The 24,914-nt window shown below is 40.8% G+C and overlaps 1 pseudogene; it reads right to left on the reverse strand.

Moving 5' to 3' along the window:
- Window positions 1-856: 856 nt before the first annotated feature.
- LOC147419555 (uncharacterized) lies at window positions 857-4,506 on the reverse strand (annotated as a pseudogene).
- Window positions 4,507-24,914: the final 20,408 nt, after the last annotated feature.

Consider the following 24,914-nt stretch of genomic DNA (forward strand, 5'->3'; position numbering starts at 1 on the left):
TTGTGTGCTACTCACTTGTGATGGCCTTTCCGTATAGGCTGATGCAGCCTCACTCAACACTCTCTGAAACACACTCCATCTGTCCCTCTTTGACCAACATTTGAGTGTTCTGAGCGTCCGACCACCTTGACACTAAACATGCCTTCTGCATACTTTGGAAACATGCAATCCATGTGCTTCGTTTGCCAGGGGAATCACTCCTGGCTCCACTATGAGAGTAATTTGCATTTTCTCTGAAATTTGCTGCGATTTCTCGTTGTCGTTAAATGTTTTAGCTAAGGTTACCCAAACGTAGCTAGATCATTGTTGTTTGCTACTTACTCAAGACCGGCTCTTCGTATAGGCTGATGTAACCTCACTTAGCTCTCTCTGAAACGCACTCAACTCTATCTGAAACCCACACCATCTGTCTGCTGCGTTTTTTCGTCATCGTCGAATCTTTTAGCCAAGGCAACCCAAGTGCATCAAGATTATAGATGTATGTTGCTAATGCCGACGCAACCTCACTGAGCTCCCTCTAAAACACACTACATCTGTCCCTCTCTGAACAACATCTGAGTGTTTCAAGCGTCTGAACACCTTGATACTAAACATATCTCCTCAACTCCATTCTCGCACCAATTATAGGATTGTACACTATCTCTTGAATCCACTACGTTTTTCTATCTTTGTTCAACACATTATCACATTGTTTCACATTACAATATCATGATACGAAGAAGGAAGAAAACATTTTACATACAAAACTTCCAATATTTGCAATGGCAAACACATATTCACATTTAAAGGCATTACAATGTCACAAAAAAACAAGAAATAGAATGTAATCGACAGTATGAATCCGTCGTGAACCACTAGATAGGTTATTACAACTTTTCAAATTGTACATCTCAAATATAATTGTAGAAAACTAGTGTTTGTCCATATCCCTTAGTCATTGTTCTAATGTTTTTCTTTTGCTTAGCCGCACTGCCTGTGCTTTCATAATTTTTGAAAGCTCATCCAAAAATGTTTTACTACTCTCCATGATTGTGAAGTATCGTCCCATATGGCTACCAAGAAATGCAAGAACACCTGTGTCTCCTCCATATTGCACTACCACATCTCCCTTCTTGGTATACATGTTCAACATTTGCTACAGATAGCAATGCCCACGTTCCATCCTACGACGAGAGGACTTGTGAGAATAGAAGACAAGTCGAGAAAGCAACAAATCTACACAGTAAAAGAAATTACACAAAAGGATGTACCTCTCAATGGTGTTCCATCTTCTTGCATGGTCCATTCGCTCTCTTGGATTGTATCCAGCCATGTGTCCTCATCCGGTTTCAGTACTTCAGCAATTGGGGTTTGGTTTTTCTTGAAAATGGTAAGAAGAAGTGATCTTACAATCATATTAACATCCTTGCATAGTGGTGTCTTGCAAATTGTGACTGTAGTGTATGCTGGCTCCCAGCCTGCGGCTATTGCAACATCATGTACCATTCGATGTTGGATAGGTATGAAAAAAACAACAAATATGCCATTGTCATCTGCTGTCAAAAAACTCAGACGTGAAACTTTGCCGAATTGACAAACGTCCATGTCATTCCATTCCTGTGTAGATGACGACGGGATACCGTGCACAAGGCAATTTGGAGGCAAGAACATGAATGAAGCAGACACTGAGACAGCCACCCAAACCCCATCTTGGAAATACACAGGGTCTTCCTTTTTCACTTGGCCTTCGATGCATGCCAGCATGGAGCCAACAATCTCATTTTCTTCCATGCTTGTATCCAAGAAGGAGATAGAAACATTCTGCTCGTCAAACACTGAAGAACACAACCAACAAAACAAAGTAGTTGGTCAACAAAATACACCTCAAAAGATGATAGCACTAAGATTCTCAAAAAGGTCTTACAAAAACCTAGATCATCGCTCGCCACCATCTGCTGATCTCCCTCATGATGATCTAACAATTGCTGCAAGGACCGGGAGAATTCTTTAAGCTCTTTTTCATTTGGCCCAACCGCATCATGCTCTATATTAAAGATCATTAAAATGGTTCTCATAAAGGCAAGATTCTTGGATTCTTTTCAATTACAGATTTTGTCATACATTTGCAACTCACTTCTTTTCTTTAATTCTCTTGAGGACGGTTTCTTTCCTATGTCTTTTGGAGTCCTGGTCTGCAACAAAAAACTCTTAGCGAAGTCACAGTTTCAAAATGATGCATTTGTAACGTTCCAAGATCAAAACATACTCTAGAATACGATACTTGGCCGACTTTATCAGATGAAGGGGCTATTTTTGTTGTTGTAGTGGTTTTTGTAGGTGTTTCCGGCGTCTCCAGCCGGACAGCCCTCCGTGCACGTTCCTCCCTCTCCTTGATAGCATTGTTATGTTGCAGTTATTTGCTGCTGGCAGGAAATTTTCCCTCTTTATACTCAAGAACCAAGGGCACGAGTAGTAAACTGTTTTGTTGAAGTTACGTGTCAACTGCGCTAGGTTGAAAATAGTATCTTTCTTTGAGATATCCAAGACGTCAGATAGAGTCCGAGAGCTTCTAAAGTTGAAGTTACACCTGGTCAACCACCTACAAAATCAGAAGATGTTAGACCAATTTTCTTCTTTCTACATTTAGCTCTCCCAATGTTGGAAGAAGTGCCAAGTGCAATATTCCAACCTACAAAGACATCTTTGACCGGCGTCTGTGAGTGCTTTCTTAAGGTCAGGGCTACCTCTTCCCGAAGATTTAAATTTTCCAAGCTCGTATAGGAACGCCTCAGTTCTGTGGGTCAACTTTGCTTCTTCTAGAAAGGAATCAAGCATCTCTCTTGGACCAAGCTTGGATGTGATATTTCTCATGTTGTTGTATAGAAAACGAGCTTCGCGCTCTATGATGTTCCATAGAACCTCCACACGCATCCAATCACGGAACAAGATCCAACTTTCTTTTCAATATCTGATTGCATCCATTTGTAGACTGTGAAATGTATCTTGTTAACCAAGGCGTTTTTCGAAGCTAAGCCCATTGCGCGCACCATCCACAACATGTCATTGTAAGAAGTGGTGACATATCCAGAATCATTCAACCTACAAATCACCACAAAATACATGTCAACAAAATTATGCATTTTAGAAGAAGCTTAGAAATGATCAATGGTGGTTACACTTGCCTATTGATGCGCATCACAGTGCTCAACATATCTATCTCATTTTTATCATCCACCTTCACAAGCTCTACTCGAACTCTAGGATGCATTGAAGCGTCATTTTGATAAGCCGGAGTTTCACGTAAGTATCTTTGAAACAATGTATCGATTGACAACCGGATTTGATAATTGCAAAGACAAGAGAAACTTACATGTTTGCAAAACTCCCATCCAAGCTGCGAGGCGATTATTCCCATCCCAAGTATAGAACATCTTACCACTCAAATCACTCCAACATGTATCAGAAATTTCACGCTCAAAATCTTCATTGACAAGGTGCCACAACTCATCCCACTGCTCTATAATCTCGCTGGTTACTAGTACTATCAGATGACCAAGAGCATCAACAGAACAAATAAATGAACCCTTTGGCTCAAAGTATCCCTCTGTCAAAAACGCCTCTGTGAGAGGCTGTAGTCTCTTGGGATCCCAACTAACCTGTCTTGCCTTCTCCAATTTCAAGAGACGACAAAGCGGCACCCAAGGCAACAACTGTTCTCGCTCATCCTGCTCAAGGTCATTTCAAGATAAATTTAAAAGGTGGTGATCCATTTAGAGTTATGAAGGACAACTTACTTTTAATTTTGTGAGATGCTTTGAAAGCATGTCTTGACAAAGGGTAACGTCCTTATTCATGGGAAATTCTCCCCCAGCATTAGCTCCCTCTTCAATGTATGCTTCAATCTCTTCATCATGAAGCTCCTCTTCATATTCTTATCTCTCAAATGTGCATGTTATTGATTCATCTCTGATGTGTTCTTTAGCAAGATTTTCTTTCTTACTCTTCCGCTTTCGATCATATGTAATAACAGATTCAACTCTAGTACTCGAAACTGTCATCTCACTCTTTGTGCCTAGATGTAATTGGGATGACTTATCCATCGAAGTCTTTGTCGATTCGACCTCTTGTCCAATGTCATTGAGAATTTTCTAAAATAAATGGGAAGAGAGGACCTTAGGAAAATGTAAAATATACTAGAGAGTTTAAACTAGCCAAAACTCAGGCTCTCACCAGTTCATCTTTGGGCCAGGCAACGATGGTATTCACAGCACAACGCAAAGTTTTGGTGTCCTCGTCCATTGGATTGAGATGACGCAAAGGTGCATCCTTTCCAGCATAAACTTGAACCACAGATACACCATAACATCCACTAGGCATTCTTGAGCCATGGAGAACGTCCAAATTTGATACCTTTGTAATCTTCCCTCTACCAATAGCTTCTCCATTGTTCAGGATTTCAACTAGACTTCCCACGATTCTTTTACCCCTTGCCAAGGGAGAAACTTTCTTTGCTTTTGTGGGAGACATGTCTTATGGAGGTCTGCCAAAATGAGAAAGTAATTTAAATATAGATTTCGAATAGATATAAATAAACAGTCTCTCTACATCTTTGAAGTTCCTAGTGTATTGTAGGTCTCTCTGAAAAGGAACCTTAATTTTTACTTGAATCTGGGGAGCATAGCACCCCAGGATTCTAGCTTAATCTAATAGATTGTTTAGAATGTAACTTAATGAGATTTCAGCCTACATTGAGATTGCAGGGATTAAGATTCATGAATTTTAGGTAATGAAACCATTATTCGTAGATCCAATGTTATTGTGCATATTTAACTTGAAAGGACATCTTCAAGCATAGAAATCAATAGAGAGAGAAGAGAAATGGACCTGGTTTGATATTCAAGCTAATGAACTCAACAATTGTTGTTTATGCTCGTTGATCTTCCTATACTTTACAACGAGGCGACTTCCTATTTATAGAGATTAGGCCCTGCTTATCTCCTCTACAAGTGTCGGATTGGCCAGCTTTGGTCTGGGGTGCATAGCTCCCTGGGGATCCTTTAATTTGCTGATAACACAATGAAGTTTGAAGCATGGAGCTGGATTAAGAGAGTGACTAGATTCTCCATGAATCCAGCAATTCTCTAGACACTGCCCTTTGAATAACGTTTAGCAATTCTCCGAAGTAATCCAGCTAGGGCGCATTGCCCTTTGAAAAACGTTTAGCAAAGAAGTCGCCGAAGTAATCCAGTTGGTTGGGGTGCATTGCGCTCTGGAAAGCTGCATATTGAAAAACCATTTTTGTGAAATTTATTAAGGTTTCCTCACTATGTCTGGGGTGCATTGTGCTCTCGAAATTCTTTGGCGCATAGCGCTTTTAAAAATTTTCATGAAAGGAAATATTAAAGTTCACAAGGGAGGCACCAAATTAGTTTACCTGGGGCGCATTGTGCTCTAGATAGTGTTCGGGAAAAGTGTGCTCAGCTTGGTTGCAAAATCAAGGTAGCCGGTTAAAGGGAGGGCAAGAAGGAGAAAATTCAGCTTAAAATACATGTAAAATAGTGTAATTTGCAAAAAGATTGGCTAGTATTGTAAAATATCCTGTTCAAAATTATCTTGGAGAGATTTTTGTATGTTTGTGAAAAGGATTTTTCCCGAACACTGGCTCTAGAAGGCCATATGCAATAACCATTTTCGTGAACTTTACAACTTAAGATTTCCAAACTTAAGCCTGGGGCGCATTGCGCTCTGGAATACTTTTCGCAATAACCATTTAATTTAGTAACATTTCTAACTTAAGTCTCCATTTTCGTGAACTTTAGTAAGATTTCCAACATAGGCCAGGGGCGCATTGCGCTCTGGAATACCTTTGGCAACAACCATTTAATTTAGTAACATTTCCAACTTAAGTCTGGGTCGCAGAGCACTCTAGAAAAACTTCAACAAGATGACAAACAATTGAATTTTATAAAATCAAAACCTCATTAAGGTGAAAACCAATTGCATTTAATAAAACATGTCAAACAGAATCCACCAATATTCTTGGATGCATTTCGTTTTGAAAAACCTTCACGAAGGTGATAACCCAATTCAAGTTTCATGGCACCAAGTTAATTTAATAAAAGTCTGTCAATACTCTGGGATGCATATCGCCCTTGGAAACCTTCAACAAGATACTAACGCACTTCAAGTAGCTTACTTGAGATGAGTTGCTTAGCGCCGTGGATGAAAAGGAAGTTCCACTACAATTAGCAATAGTTAGATTATTTACTATTAAAGGGCAAAGATGCCACGAGTGGGATGCGCTGCAATACTATAGTGTATGGGGTAGAAAGGAGCTAGAGTATGATAAAAACTGGGGTAAAAAAGGGGTAAAAATTGGTTGATATAAATGGGTAAAAAAGCCTCGTGTTGTCTATTAAGATGCAAGCTATTTGTCTATATATAGAGCATTAATCTATCCTAAATATCACTGGTTTATCAACAAGTCTCGTGTTATGAATTCTCCTCATATGTTGAGTTTATTTTTGGGCTCTACTACTTCACAACCTATTGCTATTGATTGTTCACAGAGATATGCTATGCTCAACCCAAAAGATCATGGAGGGTCAAGCAAATCTGAGGTGTTTGCTCTTGTGCCTGCTCCTGAGGGTGAGATTCAAACTCGTGTCACAGATGGTGTCATGATAGGGGGGATTTCCACTTTGTGTTGGATTTGACTTTTGCAAAGAAGTTCTTGATCATTCAAAACAAAGTATCCTCCAGTAATATGACACCTGACATTTTTCAGAAAAAGAACAAAGAGCTTATTATCGATATATCATCAAGTTCTTCGGATGCACTTGATGAAAAACCAATTCGTCCATCCTTTGACTATGACGTTTTGAGTGACAGTTGCAATGAAGAAATAGTAAAGAACTTTGGCTTCCTTGGTTGCCATGGCAAACATGGAATGGATCAGAAAATGGAGAATTTTGAGAGTATTGCACCTGATTTTGCTGGTGCAGAAAGCACTCTGCAGTGCATTCTTCTTTCTAAGCACACATTAGGCAAAATTTGGACTCACAAAGGGGCCCTTTAAGGAGTTTGACTTTACCTCTCTCTACCAAAACGGGCGCATGGATAAATTTTTGCAAAAAAACTCCAAAGTTGGCAGAGGTTTGACAGTTATAATGTCCTCTTCAAGCTCTATCTACTGATATATAGCACGCCATGAGATTCCTCATATTTTAGAGGTTTCTTTTTTTGATTCACCTATGATGTGACAAAGTTGTCACATCATAGGTGAATCAAAAAAAGAATCTTCTAAAATATGAGGAATCTCATGGTGTGCTATATATCAGTAGATAGAGCTTGAAGAGGACATTCTAACTGTCAAACCTCCGCCAACTTTGGAGTTTGTTTGCAAAAATTTATCCATGCGCCCGTTTTGGTAGAGAGAGGTAAAGTCAAACTCCTTAAAGGGCCCCTTTGTGAGTCCAAATTTTGCCTAATGAGTATCACAAATTGAGCAGAATTATTTTAAGCTGTGAAATTATTGAATAATTTGATGATATTCCACAGCACTACAATGGAAATTGCATATACGAATTGCCCCCTATTCGTGATGGAGGCTCAAATATGGTGGGGATGGAACAAAAATATGATGGTCATTGTTGGGTGAAGCCAGTGCAAACTAAAATGAAGTTTCCTGCTGTGGTGAGGAGAAGTAAATGTGGCGGACATCTGATGTGCAATAACCCCATGTGTCCCATTAGAGCCCATAGTGGTGTACCAAATGAGACAACATGGATTGGAAAACTTTTGCATGTCATCCCATCAATTGGTATGAAAAGCAATGCAAATGGTTCTCTCGCTTGCTTCCATTCCTGGTCAAAGCACTGACCAAGATAGAAGATGTCATGTTTTCAAAATGTCAACCACTGGACCTGGTTCTGGAATTGAGCTAGTTAATAGAATGCGTCGGGGTGGATCCGGTGATCTATGTAGGAGTTGGGTTTGATTTGATCATGTTAGAAGGGTGTCCGGTTGGACAACCATGGCAGCACAAGTGTACGATCCAACGTACGTTTGTGTGAATACAATCAGTCAAGTCATTGCTTCTGAAAATGAGTTTGTCTTATATTGTATTGTAGGATCCAAGAGATGCAAACTATAGCAATATGTGAAATGAAAGAAGAGGATACAAAATCCCACGTCATGTTCTGGGAGATGATGAATGCAGTGATGCTGAATAATGGACATTTGCCAACAGATTTTCGAGGGTTCATGGTTGACGAAGCCACTGCAAACTGGAGAGCAGTTCGAACTGTTTTCAACGGAGGACCGCAAAATGTGATGGATGGTAGAGAACGCTCATTTTTGTTTCATTGGGAACAAAGCCTAAATATTCACACTAACCAGTTTGTAAACAAGAACTTTCAAGATGAACACAAAAGGCTTTGTGAAATGTGGCATTGCGCTCGGAGTGAGGAAGAAGCTACAACCATGTATAGATGGATCCGTGCTTGGTGGGCTTCTCGCAAGGTTTCGAATCTAAATATTCCCCAAATGGATTGTTGGATGAGTTGGTGGCATGTTCGCTATCCACATTGGAGGAAGTTTCTAGTGGCTGTAAGTAGATGTAGTGTGCGTGTTATCGTTGGTCAAATTTTGAACAATTTTTTTATGGCAATAATGATGGGAAATGTTTTCAAGATCTGGAAGACATTACATTAATTCCGACAACAAATTTATCTAAGACAAAACATGCAAGTTGGCTAGCAGGAGAAGGAAACAAACAAATGCTCAGTCTGTATGATGCAAGTGTTTTTGATCTAGCAAACTCATTGCTGCAAAGCATAAAGATGCTTGCATTTGTGGAAGGAAGATACCATGGGGCTAGACCTACTACAGAAAAACTAGCAAGGCGGATGTCACAAGGGCGTGCTCCAGCTGCTGCAACACTTTCTTGAGAGGTAGATGAGGCAATTGGGGGAACCCCAATTTACCAACGGCCTCATGTGGAAGGGGATAATATCACAGTAACACGAAAGCGAAGAAAGACTAGTACTGTGACACAAGAGGAGGAAAATCCTTCCCATAGACCAGAGTATGTCACTCAGAATTTACCAAGGAGGGGAAGAAATACGTCTCAAGAAACACCAACAATCATGGAAGACGATAAAAATGAAGATATGATTGCTGAAGAATCTGATATTCACAATGTGGGAAATTCGAAGAGTCCCTAGAGGTAGCAGAGTACAATGTCAAGGATGGCTAGCTGGTCAGGCAGGAAAATGCAAAAATAATATTAGAAACACTGGAATGGATGTAGTAGCACCATCATTTTGGGGCATTAGAACTTGGGAGAATGGAAATGAGGGAGGAAAAGGTTGTGGATCAAAAGCCCAACACATGTGGTTGCAATGACAGTGTGGATCACACGTGGCAAATTTGCAACACAATAACCCATTGTCCTGGGCGAGTGCCAAACACATAGCCTGTGGAAAAGGGAACAAATTTGACTCTGGACGAAATGAAGATGTTAGAGGAAGTAGGATTTAAGATTCAAGAGAGGCTAGCAAATAAGCCGACAAACATGCGGTATCGTCCAGGTGTCTCAGACCCGCTGCAGCCAAAAGAATTGACTCTACAATATCTATGGAGGCTAAGATTGAGGAGCATGTTGTAATCAAAGAAAAATAGCATGAGAGGTTTATGATGGGGACTTCAAGTTTGCTTGTACGCGATGAGGTGTACGAGGTGCACATTTCCACAAACCCCATGTGTACATGTAGAGACTTTGCAGATCGAGCAGCACAAGGACGACCATACATAGCATGCAAACACATCTACTATATCTTCTTGTGTATCTTTGGGTTAGATGTAAACCATAACATGTTCATCCATCAATGCAAGCTCACAAATGAGAACCTTGCACGCGTGTTGAATGCGCGTCGCACCTTCTAGATTGTGGAAATTTCATGTCTTTCAATCAGACTCGTCATTAGAGATCTCCACTGGGAGTACAATTGTGACTTTATTGATTTTTGTAATTTTGTTGGTACTCCTCACTCATGTGTTGAGAAATTGATGGAAATATTTTTGCTAAGATCTAGGGATTGGCATGTTTTTGTTGTTTGGTTTATGTTAATTCCTTTTCATGAATTTAACCCTTCTATTTTTAAATCTTGAGTTGTTCAATGAACTTGGATTGTTGGTGAAACTTCACACTATCTAGCTTAACTACTATCATTGGTGGTTTGGTGCCACAAGAGTTACAGATTATTAATTAGTGGGGCTAATACATGAGTACCTATCAGGCTAGGACAATTGAAAGAGCGTGCAACATGCACATTAGCTAGAGAAGTCAAGAGTGAGGGGAGTATTGTGTGGCCCTATTTCTGCTTGTTTAAGCTTCCATTTGGTGGATCTAAAGATGTGATTGAGCTCCATATTGTTGCAATTTTTCTTTCATCTTTTTAACTACTTATCATGAAACCCATGCATCATAATTTTTCAAGTTTCTCTTTGTTTTTCATGTGATTGGTGCTACGTTGGATTAGTATATGAGCGTGATTGTGGCCATAGCCCTTAATAATTTGTGGAAAGAGGGTGGCAAGGTAAAGGCCATAGTCCTTAGTAAGTTGCAAAAAGACGGTGGCAAGGTGAAGAAGACTCCCCTAGCGTTGAGGTAGTGCATGTCATGGTTCTCTTGAGTGTAAGTTTTAGTTGTGGTTAAGGGTTTTGATGAGTTCTTGCAAGCATTATGATAAAATGGTTCTATGCATGTTGTGGTTTGATCTAAGGAGCCCATCTATGCAATGGCCAAGTCAAAGCTTGTGATTTTCAAGTTCAAGTGATTAGTTTGATTAAGTCATAATTATGCTCTCTTTCTTGTGTAGTTGAAGTTTTCAAATATTTTTTATTATCACCGCAAAGTCATATTCTCTCTCTCTCTCTCTCTCTCTCTCTCTCTCTCTCTCCCCTTCCCAAGTGCCTCAGTTTGTGGTCCACAAAACTAGATGGTGCCATTATGATTCCCAATTTATGTGTGTGGTGTGTGGTGCTTGCAAATATTTATGTGTTGTTGTTTGCATTATATGTTGTGTTTGCTTTAGGTTTCAATTCCTATCAACATTGTTTTTTGGTCTAAGTATAGCCCAAAACAAAATCAAATTGGACATGCATACGTCTCCTAAAATGTGTACTTGCCCACAAATCCTAACCCTAAGTGGGCACCATTAATAAGTATCAGTTTTATTACTTATTTTATTTCAATAAAGGTATGTTTTTTACTATCCTATTTATTTAAATGCACTTCTAGCTATGATTGCCATTATAGTATGAAAAAAAAATTAACACCTAACAACTTTGGGAAGAGTCTAATCCAAAGCAAAATCATATCTACTTGAATGTATGAGGAAAAGGTAAGGGAGTCTTGACATGCAAACAATGGAGGAACCAAATCACCATCTTTTTTAGAATGGACCAAAAAATAATTCTATCTCGTTCAGATTTCCACCCTCATTATCCACCATTTATAAATATCTATATGGATCATCTCTAGATACCCTTTTTATTTACTAATTTTATTGACCTACTAGATCAAAGTCTAGTTCCCACCCTCTTTCACCTTACTTCTCAAGACATATCTTGCAATTAAGCTCAAATATGCAATCATAATCACCTCCAATCACCTATAACAATTGGGTATTACTAGAAAGAAAAATTCCTAACTCCAATTTCCTTGTGCCAAGCTTAACCTTTGTGTGCAAAAGCCTTTGTGAGTTATGCTCAATGCAAAGCTCTCAAGCTTTATGCATGCTAGAGTGAGCTTCTCTTTGGCAAAACACTAAGTGAAAGCGATCATAAGTCACCCCATATGTATATAATCATATGATGCTTAGATGAAGAGTTATGAGAAGGTCGAGTTCACTTGTACGTGATGAGGTGTATGAAGTGCACTTGACCAGAAACCCCATGTGTACATGTAGAGACTTTGCAGATCGAGCAGCACAAGGATGACCATACATAGCATGCAAACCTATCTACTATATCTTCTCGCGTATCTTTGGGTTGGATGTAAACCATGACATGTTCATCCGTCAATGTAAGCTCACAAATGAGAACCTTGCCCGCGTGTTCAATGCACGTCACACCTTCTAGATTGTGAAAATTTCATGTCTTTCAATCAAACTCCTCATTAGAGATCTCCACTGAGAGTAAATTATGACATTATTGATTTTTGTAATTGTGTTAGTACTCCTCACTCATGTGTTGAGAAATTGATGGAAATATTATTGCTAAGATCTTAGAATTGGCCTGTTTTTGTTGTTCAGTTTATGTTGATTGTTTTTCATTAGTGCAACCCTTATAGTTTTAAATCTTGAGTTTTTCGATGACCTTGGATTGTTGGTGGTGAATCTTCAAACTATCTAACTTAACTACTATCGTTGGTGTTTTGGTGCCACAAGAGTTAAAGATTATTAATTAGTGGTAATACATGACTACCTCTCAGGCTAGTCAATTGAAAGAGCAAGCAACATGCACATTAGCTGGATTTTACAAAGTAGTGCAAAATAGTTATTTTCTTGAGACGACTTATTAAGACTCCAAGCATGTGAAAAACTTAGCAAGAATGATGCTCTCAATTCTAATACTAAGAAATCAAAAATGGGTAAAGTATCACTTCAAAACTTGAGTCCACCACTCGCGGTATCTTTCCTTTGTTGTGTCTTGGCGCCACAAGAGTTAAGGATGATTAAATAGTGGTGATATATGAGTACCTTTTAGGGCATGACAATCGGAAGAGCATGCAACATCCACGTTTTTTTTTAACATTTCAATGCAAATTTGTATTTCGCTTGAGACGACAAAAGAATTTTGAGAGCTTCTCACATTCATAATACAAAATTTTTTGAGCCTACTTCTTTATACCTAGTTTTATAAATGCAATTCACATACACACATACACACATAAAAGCTTCCTCTTCACATGTCAAACAAAGGTATAGCAGATTGCGCACTTCAAGTAAACAAAGACACGGTGATAGGATGGAAGGAGGACCTACTTTCCTTCATGGAAAAAAAATAAGGACACACAAGTTGGTACCTATGCCATATTGAAGTAGGGAGCGATCTTGCAAAAGATCTTAATATTTTTTTAAGTGAGCTTTCTTGATTGGATGGAAAGCTTCAAGAGTGAGCTTTTTCTGTCAGAAGAGAGCTTTGGAGGTGAGATTTTTTAGGGCAGACCAGCCAGGTGGCATGAGAAAACCCAAAAGCTCGCTCCACAGCTCGCTCGCAAAGCTCGCTCCAAACCTGTACTCCACTTTATGAAGGTATCATTTATTGTTCTCCCTTGTGTCACTTGCTGAGAGAATTCTATTAGTACGCTGAGAGAGCTTACAAGAGCTTGGATTTGAAGGTTGGATCATGTGCGAGATATTTCATAGATCTTCTCACAAAGAATCTTTTCACGCCAAGATCTCTCACAAAGGGGCAACCTTATGCATAAGAGCCTCAACATGGCGCATAAGGGCATCACAAGGAGAGAGGGCCGGCAGCTATACCGCATATGAGTTGGAGCTGGGCCTAGAAAGTCCTTCTTCCACCATTTGGACTGCAAAGCTAGCCATCTTGTGAGTATGATTATGTGGGTGTAGTTGGCATAGTGCATGAAAGCATCGCAATGGAGATTAGGTCCGGTAGAAGGGAGGTGCCTGCTAAGGCAACCACTAATCTTGTCTTCTACAACATTCACTACAAAGCCAACCTACTATAGCCCCTCACCATCATCTACTTCCATTTCTATTATACTATACTATAGTCTATATTGTACTATGATCCAATCAACTCTCCTCGTTGGCTAGATCTTTAAGGTCTCTAGGGATAGTTTTCTACGACTTTAAACATTCTCTTCTTCTTTTCTTCTTATTCTAGTGCCATTTCTATTACTAGAGACTATACTATACTACAATCCAATCACACTATACAATACAAGAGCTTGGATCAAAAGGTGTTCATAGGTATAAGGTACACTAGCTTGAGGACAATCACAGTATGAAGGAAACTTTATGGACTCTTTGTGAATGGATCACACAGAGGGTTTGGTTTGTTGCCAATGCTTGTCATGCATTCCATGCCCAGTGTCCAAGGATTTGCATCACATGCTCTCACCTTGCTTCTTAGATAATGTGAACAATTGGAAAGAAGCTCAATTACCACATCTTGTCTTGAGCTGCTCGGGTGAGATACCTTGTTTAATTTATCAAATTACCTAATCATATATTGCATATTTCCCTTTCTATAACTAGGAAGGATAGAGGCTCACACTTAAGTTCGAGCCTCCATGCCTTCTTCTATTTGGTAGGGGTTTAGGCTCTACGATTTTTGTATCTAGCAAAGGAAGAGGTCAGACTTTAGTTCGAGCCTCCTTTCCTTCTTTTATTTGGTAGAGGTTTAGCCTCTACCGTTTTTGTATTTAGCAACGATAGAGGCTCAAACTGAATTCGAGCCTCCATGCCTTCTTCTATTTGTAGGGTTTTTGCTTCTATCATTTTTGTACCTAGCCATGGTAGAGATTTGGAATCAAGTTGAAGCCAAGTGCGTCTAGAGGCTCGAACTTGAGTTTGAGCATGCACACTTTTTTTGTACATACCATGATAGAGGCTCAATATTTTTGAAAGTGGTTTTCATATCCAAAACCTCTATGCTAGGTATCTTGGTTTCCATGTACAAATTCATATTTTCACCTTTAACTAGAAACAAATGTATGTTTTTTCCCTCCAAAAGGGCCACTAGTTTTAACAAAATATTTACTCTATATCCGAAAAACATGTTTAAAGAGAAGTTATAACTAGAGGTAACAAACATCTAACTCCTTCCAATAGACCTCCAAGTGCCCTAAAATTCTCATTTTATTATGACTAGAGCAACACATTATTTAGAGAATTTTATTAAATGATGAGCTTCTTCAAATAGCTTAAGTATATCAAAATGAAGGTGGATGCATGAATAGGTGGTACACTAGCTACCCATTTTTGGGGGTGGTAGCAAGGTGGTGGGCTGGTTGGTAGCTAGGTGAGTAAACATTGAGAATCTTTTATAAGGTTTTATTTGAAAATTGTTCATCAAAAGGCTTGAGCAGCGAGCTGGATTTAAAAACTTTAAAAATTATCTTTTCAGTTTCAACTCTGTGTGTGAAAGTAGGGCGGGGGGCCCACCTCACTCCACAATCATGACGCCTCCTGCTCGTCGACGGTTGCAGAGGGGGGGCAACTCAGGTGGCCAAGCAGCTCCTGCACCTGAAGCAAAATCAGCCACAATTACTGGGAGGTGGAAGAGGGCCCGCCATTCATCTCCCTCGCCTGATCCACCCTCAGACTCCCCTGCTGGAAAGAGGAAGAAGAAGGTCTTGACTCCTTCACCAAAGCCCTGCACTCCTATAGCAAAGAAACATTCAAAAATGGCAGATGTTGTAGCCCCCAACACTGAGGTACTACTGCATCTTAGTGTTGCTGGCTATCTTTGCACAATTTATTGTTGTAACTTGTTTCCAAGGTCCATGTAAGCTCTCTTAAGCTTGCTTTGAAGCAGACCTAAGTTAGAGGCTAGATGTTTGTAGATGCATTCAAGCTCCATAAGCTAATGTGCATGCATTCAATCTTGCATTGAAAACCTGTGTAGAGGCATGCATGCGTGCATGCATTCAAGCAGATATATTTGTGCACATTACATTTTTGACTGAACTTCAATTGGCTAGCTGCACATGCATTCATGTCTTGTGCATAGTTGGGACTGTACTCGTATGGATTGCAAATCATAGTGCTATGAAGAAGCATGAATCAATGATACTCTATCAGTGTGGTAGCTACCACCTGCAACACTCATTTAATATAGGAAAAGTGCATCAGAGATCATCAAGATTGTAGCATTCAGCATTCGGCAAAAAACATAACAACTTGGTAGCATTATGTTAGCCAGCCACCAATCAAAAAGTTCATTTAGCAAATAAATACCAAGGTGGGAGTTACATGGTAGCTATCTGTTTGGGACATAAGTAGTTGTACCACCTATTCATGCACATGCCCAGCCTGATTTTGCTCCTGCTCAATGCAACAATTGATGTTTAATGTGAAAACTTCTGTAAAATTGTGATATTATAAATGCTCACCATGCATAAGTTATCTAAGTTTTCAGTAAATTTATGGCCGTGTATGTTTCAAGCTTAAGTGTTGAACCATACTCCAATCATACTTCCATACCCATATGAATTTTCCGTATGGAAACAACTATGGTCTTATGTTTTTCCCTGTATTTTACAGGGCAAAGGCCGTTGGTGCACTCCATATGTGCTTTGAAAGGAAGATAGTTTTTTGCATGACAAAGCGTCAAGCACATGAAGTATACGACCTCCCCAACTCTGGAGTGGATGATCGACTGCTGACCGAGGCAGATTTCACCAACAAAGATTGGTTGAAATGCTTTAAGGAGGTGCCGAAGAGGGGCATCAAAGTAAAATGTAGAGATGTGAAGCCAAGGCTCTAGAACAAGTTTTATGTATTGTTCACATCCGTGTATCAAGAACCTCCTGGCAATTATGATATGAAGGTGACTAAAGGATTTTCCAGAGGCTTTCTATATGAGCAGTTGAAGGGACAGGTTGACTGGGCCTTGTTTTCAGAAAGTATTTTCACAAATATGGATCCAAGAAAATTACATGTAAAGAAGCAGCGATGGGCAGCTTTCCATTCCTCCTCTATCCCTAAGAGTTGGTGGCAAATGACGAGGACTTTAGATCATTTGGAGGCACCCCAGGAAACTCCGATCGATACAGTGGATGATGTGCAGAAAAAGAATTTATTTGGTCCACCGTCTCTTATAGAGTTAGATACTATTTACAACATGGTTGTAAGCAAGCATTCTTTTGCATTGTTAGAGTATAATGAAGCTTTAAGAAGCTGGAATTGCTTCAGGCTGATGTGTACCGAAATGAAGGTGCCAACCTCCTAGTGGAAAATCTCAGAGGCCCGTTGAAAGATGCAGAGGTTGCATTACTAAGGTAGAAGGTAGCGTCGATGTTGTGGATGCAATGAAGGTGGAGCAGCTTAAAAATACTGTCAGTAGGTTGTCGCTAACACTCCAAACATTGCAAGTGGTAGTTAAGGAGAAGGCACCACTTGATGCTATGGATAGTGCTCTAAAGGAGAGAGATTTTACACAGGAAGTGGAGGAGTGTGCACAGGCGTGGATGGATTTTGTGAAGACCGCGCAGGTCAAAAGAAGTATAGTTTTGTTGTATGCACCTCCGCCAAAAGTTCCACGTGTGGATATGGGCACCCTGCCTTTGGACAAATTTTGCAGTACTTGTGGGTTGACGATGTACGACGACGATGCACTTGGCATGTTTTTGCTGCCCTGCAATCATGCCTTTCACATGTATTGTTTTGGCCATCTTGTTGCAAGAAAAGAAACATGCATGGAGATGGGATGCATGCAACCGATTTTTCATACCATGTGGTCTTTGGTGATCCTCAGTAGTATGAATGCCAATTTCCAAGGAGTGCAATTAGACACCAAACCCTCATTACTGGCCTTAAGCATGGACCATGGTATACACCCTGCTGCATTTTGTAGCATTGAGCTTAAATTTATCTATTTTTTTGTGTTTCTGTTATCAAGGGAGCCCTACTAATTGTAGCTACTAATACAAGACTGGTAGCTACTAGTACAATATTGGTAGCTACCACTCTCATAGTGGTAGCTCTCATAGTGACAGCTACCACTCTCATAGTGGTAGCTGTCATGATAATCCTGGTACAACTAGCTACCAGTATGGTAGCTACCACTCTCATAGTGGTAGCTCTCATAGTGACAGCTACCACTCTCATAGTGGTAGCTGTCATGCTAATCCTGGTACAACTAGCTACCAGTATGGCTGTGGCTACCATTCTTCCATGAGCTACTATTCTCCCATGGAAGTCTTGCTAGTGGCAAGGTAGCTACCATTCTTCCATTAGCTATTGTTTTACCATGGAACTCCTGCTGGTGACAAGGAAGTTCTCACTATCAACCCTGGTAGTGAGGCGGTCCGGGGTGGGCAACAAGAAGAGTGGCCTCTAAGCACCCTTCTAGGCTCCCGTGCTGCTCAATTGGGTTGGGGTTGGAAAAAACAACAAACACACACACAAACCCGCAACCTAACCCTACACAAATTTGGGGCACCACCTAGTTTTGGATGCGAACTAGGAAGCGTAGAGAGAGAGAGAGAGATAGTGCTCGGGCTGCTTTGAAATGTATCGGCAATGATCAAGCAAACACAATTATATATGTAAGAAAGAGAGAGAAGAGGTAGGGGGTGCTTGTTGCATTAATACCTTCTTACAAATCTGTCATGACCGATCAAAGTGAGATTAGTATTTGTTCAACATAGCTTGAGTAAATTTCACCACGACACATCACAAGAAAAGCCACCCCAATCACTGTCTTAAGGCCAGGGGAGTCCTCTCCACCCTATCGCCCTCTTACAATATGTGGGATTTATGGCTAAATTGATGACAACACCCAGACACAAGCTATCAAGAACTAAAAATATCACCAAGACACTTACACATCATTGTTGTCCATTACTTCACGTTGGAAGAGAGACAAAGTATCCAAGCTTAGTCCAAATCCACCCTCCTTGATTCAGCAAATGCTGGGCTTACACTAGTAGGAGGAATGATAGATTTTCCACTCTCAATTGAATGATCGTGTTAAGTATGAAGCCTCATTTACCCTTGTAATTTTCTGTGGTAAAAGCGCACATTTGTAAGGCCCCCATTATGAGGAGAAGTCATCGTGCATGAAGGAAAATCACTCACCGGAAACCAAAATTTTCACGGACAAGAATCACGGGCAACTTTAAAGGAATACTTTTTTTCGCCGGAATATTATGGCCGGACGGCAGCCGAAAAGTGGTCGGAAAACATCCGGTCGGTTGGCCGGTGGCCGGTAGTCAATGGCCGATGGCCGGTGGTCGGAAGTCAATGGCCGGTGGCCGGTGGTCGGAAGTCAATGGCCGGTGGCCGGTGGCCGAATTCAAAAGCGGACTTGTCTTCTCAAGGGAGACCACACATGGGCGGATTGGAGGGTCCGATTTGGACTTATTCGCACAAGGGCGGCTACACATGGCTGTCTCTCATAAGAGAGGGCAGCCCTTTTGGCCTATAAAAGGAGGCCATTTCTACACACATTTCATAGTGTGAAGTTGATGCAACAAGGTGAGTGTGAGGTGGTGAGAGTGAAGCAAGGCGGGAGATCCATTAAGGGTATAATCCCTTTGTAAACTACTTCTTGTTTTGAAGTACTAAAGCCATTGAGTGGCTGCTTTCCCGTGGACGTAGCCCACATTGGGTGAACCACGTATATCGTGTATACTCTCTCTCTCTCTCTCTCTCTCTCTCTCTCTCTCTCTACTCTATAATCTCGTGTATATAAATCTGTCTCTCTCCATTAAGTAATCTACTCAATTATCTATTTAGCTACGTCTTATTTCCTAACAATTGGTATCAGAGCCAGGTTTGCTCATAGCTAAATTATCTCAAGGAAAGGATTCCTTGAATTGAGTGGGAGTTATGGCGGAGGAAGCGAAGCTCAAGATTGAGAAGTTCAACGGCAAAAACTACCAACATTGGAAGATGAAGATTGAAGATTATCTCTACCAGAAGGACCTCTATTTGCCACTAGGCGGTCTTGCAAAGAAGCCCGCAACAATGGCAGATGAAGCATGGATTGTCCTTGATCGAAAGGCACTGGAAAAAATCCGGTTAAGCTTGGCGTCAACGGTGGCCTTCAATGTTTCGGAGATGAAGACCACGGAGGACTTGATGAAGTCACTTGACGACTTCTACGAGAAACCATCGGCATCCAATAAGGTATTTCTTATGAAGCGCTTGTTCAATCTAAAGATGGCAGAGAATGGTTCAGTTGCAGAACACCTAAATGACTTTAACACAAACATAAGTCAACTTCGATCAGTGATAATCAATTTCGATGACGAAGTGCGAGCTCTCCTTATACTATCATCTCTACCGGATAGTTGGGACAGCCTTGTGATGGCTGTAAGTAATTCTATCTCTGGCACAAATACTCTTAAGTTTGATGATGTTGTGGGTGTTCTCCTAAGCGAGGAAATGCGAAGGAGAAGCACAGGAGAATCATCAAGTGGTGCACTATCAGTGGAAACAAGAGGAAGGCTTAAGGAGAGGTTCAAAAACCAAAAGGGTCGTGATCGCTCAAGGCAGAGCAAGTCACGCACAAAGTCAGTTCTTGAATGTTGGAACTGTGGCAAGAAGGGCCACGTCAAGAAGGATTGCTGGTCCAAGAAGAAGAAGGAGACAGAGTCTCAAGACAACAAGCCAACATCGGAGGCCAATGTGGCAGGTAAAGTAGAGCAAGATGCTCTAATTCTCTCATTAGACAATGTGTCTAATTCTTGGATAGTAGATTCCGGGGCTTCATTCCATGCGACACCACACAAGCAACATTTCCAAGACTACACCAAAGGTAATTTTGGGTATGTATACTTGGGAGATGATGAAGCTTGTGAGATTGTCGGCAAAGGTACAGTTTCTGTCAAAACTGCTAACAGAAATGAATGGAAGCTTAAAGATGTTAGGCATGTTCCTTCTCTTCGCAAAAATTTGATCTCTACAGGACAATTGGACGATGAAGGTCACAACATTGCATTCGGAAACAAACGGTGGAAGATCTCAAAGGGATCTTTGGTGGTTGCCAAGGGTGAAAAAGTCGGTACACTTTACTTGTGTACTGTTAGCACGCAACCTTCAGCTTGTGCAGCAACTACAGAAGTTGACAGTGCAGTGTGGAACTATCGACTTGGGCATATGAGTGCCAAAGGAATGCAAATCCTTCAAACAAAGAAGCTTCTACCAGGTTTGAAAGAAGTGGACTTAGAGTTCTGTGAAGATTGTGTTTATGGTAAACAAAAGAGGGTAAAATTTCAAAAATCAGGAAATGAAAGAAAAAATAAAAAACTTGAGTTGGTTCATTCTGATGTTTGGGGTCCTGCAAGTACACCGTCACTTGGTGGCTCATTGTACTATGTAACATTCATAGACGATGCGACTAGAAAAACATGGGTTTATGTCATGAAGAATAAATCCGATGTATTTTCCATATTTCAAAGGTGGAAAGCCTTTGTGGAGAATGAAATAGGTACCAAGGTTAAATGCCTCAGATCCGACAATGGAGGCGAATATTGCAGCCAAGCTTTTGAAAGCTTTTGTGCTAGCAATGGCATTCGGAGGCAAAGGAGAACCCCAAGGACACCTCAACAAAATGGGATTTCGGAAAGGATGAACAGGACAATCATGGAACGAGCACGAAGCATGCGGCTACATGCAGGCCTACCGCTTGAGCTTTGGGCGGAAGTTGTAAGTACATCTGTGTACTTAATCAATCAGTCACCCTCAACGGCATTGGATGGGGGAGTTCCAGAAGAGGCATGGACAGGTAAACCGGTGAATTATGCATTTCTCAAAGTGTTTGGGTGTGAGGCTTTCATGCACATAGATAGAAGCCTAAGATCAAAGTTAGATGCAAAGTCCAAAAAGTGTTTCTTCATTGGCTATGGAGAAGGAGACTTTGGGTATCGCCTATGGAATCCTGAAGATGGTAAAATCTTAAGGAGTAGGGATGTAATTTTTAACGAACAAAATATGTACAAAGATTACTTGGAAAGAAAACAAACAAAAGAAACAGGTGATGAGTACATGGAGCTTGAGGACGGTGAAGACTCAAGGACTGCAAACGGTGACAATGTGCAACAACGTCAACCAAATGAGGAGCCTCAACTTATTCCCCGAAGATCTACAAGAGCAAGTAGACCTCCAGAAAGGTTTGTTCCTTCCTTCAACCATCTCTTGATCTCAGATTTTGGAGAGCCGGAATCATATGAAGAAGCTATGCAACATGAATCCAAAGAAGAATGGACGAAGAGCATGCAAGTGGAGATGGACTCACTACATCGCAACGAAACATGGGAGTTGGTTGAGTTGCCTAAAGGTAAGCGGGTACTTCAAAACAAATGGGTGTACAAGCTAAAGGAAGAAGAAGGTGGGAAGAAAAGGTACAAGTCTAGGCTTGTGGTAAAAGGTTTTTCTCAAAAGAAAGGTATTGACTTCAATGAAATATTTTCTCCTGTTGTAAAAATGAACTCAATTAGGCTTGTCTTAAGCCTTGTGGCTGCTCATGATCTAAATCTTGAGCAAATGGATGTAAATACGGCAATCCCTCACGGTGACTTAGAGGAGGAAATCTACATGCTTCAACCAAAGGGGTATGAAGTAAAAGGTAAGGAGAAAATGGTTTGCAGATTAAAGAAGAGCTTGTATGGTTTAAAGCAAGCATCAAGACAATGGTACTTGAAGTTTGATCGATGGATGTTGGATCATGGATTCACAAGATGCAACTCGGATCACTGCGTCTACACGGAGAATTTGGGAGATGGGAAATTCATCATCCTAATGTTGTATGTTGATGACATGTTGATTGCAAGTGCTAACATGCAGGACATCAAAGACCTAAAAGAGGAGCTGTCCAAATCTTTTTCAATGAAAGATTTAGGTGTTGCAAAGAGGATACTTGGTATGAAAATATCAAGGGACAGGACGAAGAAGACAATAAAGCTATCTCAAGAAGATTACATCAAGAAGGTACTAGAAAGGTTTGCAATGCTAAGTGCAAAACCAGTTTCTACACCTTTGGCTGGTCATTTTAAACTAACGAAGGATATGTGTCCAAAGACACAAGAGGAGATAGCCTATATGTCTAAAGTTCCATATTCTGCAGCGGTAGGTTCTCTAATGTATGCTATGGTCTGGACAAGGCCAGACATTGCACATGCAGTGGGAGTTGTGAGTAGGTTCATGGACAACCCAGGTAAAGAGCATTGGCAAGCTGTGAAGTGGATACTTAGGTATCTAAAAGGGACAACAACAAATGCTTTGTATTTTGAAGGAACTGATATTTTTCTAGAAGGGTATGCTGATGCAGATATGGCAGGTGACAAAGATACTCGAAGGAGCACTACTGGCTATGTGTTCACGGTTGGAGGCACAACAGTAAGCTGGGCTTCAAAGCTGCAGAAAGTGGTTTCACTTTCTACCACAGAAGCAGAGTATGTAGCAATGACGGAGGCAAGCAAAGAAATTCTGTGGCTTCACAGATTCTTAGAAGAGCTTGGATTCAAACAAGACAATTGTGTCTTGTACAGTGATAGCCAAAGCGCTATCCATCTTGCGAAGAACTCAGCCTTTCATTCAAGGACAAAGCAGATTGAGGTGAGATATCACTTCATACGCACTCTTTTGGAAGAGGGACAACTAAAGCTAGGAAAGGTGCATACAAGTGAAAATCCTGCAGACATGTTTACAAAGGTGTTCAACAAGGAGAAGTTGAGCTTTTGCTCATCTTCAATCGGCATTCAAGGATAAGAAGCCAGGATGGAAAGCAGTCACAGGTTTGGTTTGGAGATCAGCCTCCAAGTGGGAGATTGTTAAGTATGGAGCCTGATTTACCCTTGTAATTTTCTGTGGTAAAAGCGCACATTTGTAAGGCCCCCATTATGAGGAGAAGCCATCGTGCATGAAGGAAAATCACTCACCGGAAACCAAAATTTTAACGGACAAGAATCAGGGGCAACTTTAAAGGCCTCGGGGGTGGAGACCCCCGAGACTTTTTTTTTCGCCGGAATATTCTTTTTCGCCGGAATATTATGGCCGGACAGCGGCCGAAAAGTGGTGAGAAAACAACCGTTCGGTTGGCCGGTGACCGGTAGTCAATGGCCGATGGCCGGTGGTCGGAAGTCAATGGCCGGTGGCCGGTGGTCGGAAGTCAATGGCCGGTGGCGGGGGAAGAATTCAATGGCCGGTGGCCGAATTCAAAAGCGGACTTGTCTTCTCAAGGGCGGCCACACATGGGTGGATTGGAGGGTCCGATTTGGACTTATTCGCACAAGGGCGGCTACACATGGCTGTCTCTCATAAGAGAGGGCAGCCCTTTTGGCCTATAAAAGGAGGCCATTTCTACACACATTTCATAGTGTGAAGTTGATGCAACAAGGTGAGTGTGAGGTGGTGAGAGTGAAGCAAGGCGGGAGCTCCATTAAGGGTATAATCCCTTTGTAAACTACTTCTTGTTTTGAAGTACTAAAGCCATTGAGTGGCTGATTTCCCGTGGATGTAGCCCACATTGGGTGAACCACATATATTGTGTGTACTCTCTCTCTCTCTCTCTACTCTATAATCTCGTGTATATAAATCTGTCTCTCTCCATTAAGTAATCTACTCAATTATCTATTTAGCTACGTCTTATTTCCTAACAGATCGCTCTCTCTCTTACAATGGCATAGAGTTATCGTGCTAATCACCCCTATTACAACACATGCACAAGCATACGACAATGAGCTTCCACTCAAGAGCTCCTTCTAGAGAGGTTGACCTTGGCTTCTCAAGCTATAGCATAGTGCTCTTGCTTATGGCTCTCTCCTTTTTGTGCTAGCTACACCCTCCTTTTATAGCAATTTTGAGGGCTAGGGTTACTCTTCTAACCATGGTTGGGTTAGATTTTCAGCACTTATCTAATTTCTTTTGCTTGGAATTATCAAGAAGTTGGTGGGGATAGATGAAGAAGAGAGAGAAGAGAGAAGTGGAGGTGATAGGACTTTTCATACTAGGTTAGTGTTAGTAAATTAGTAGAGTTAGTATTTTTATTGATTTACAAATGGAATTGGATATTTACAATGGGAGTATCCATGTAGGATACAAATAAAGAAGAAAAAACTCTTAATAGGTAAGAAAACATGGATTTCTTACAATGTCGATGCTCCAAGTGTCTTGAGTAGGGTCAATTTTGACGCTTGTTGACGGTCCACTAGATTTGATGGTACG

This window comes from Adiantum capillus-veneris, chromosome 29 (assembly GCF_014529385.1).
Source record: "Adiantum capillus-veneris isolate H3 chromosome 29, ASM1452938v2, whole genome shotgun sequence".
Classification (NCBI taxonomy): Eukaryota; Viridiplantae; Streptophyta; class Polypodiopsida; order Polypodiales; family Pteridaceae; genus Adiantum; species Adiantum capillus-veneris.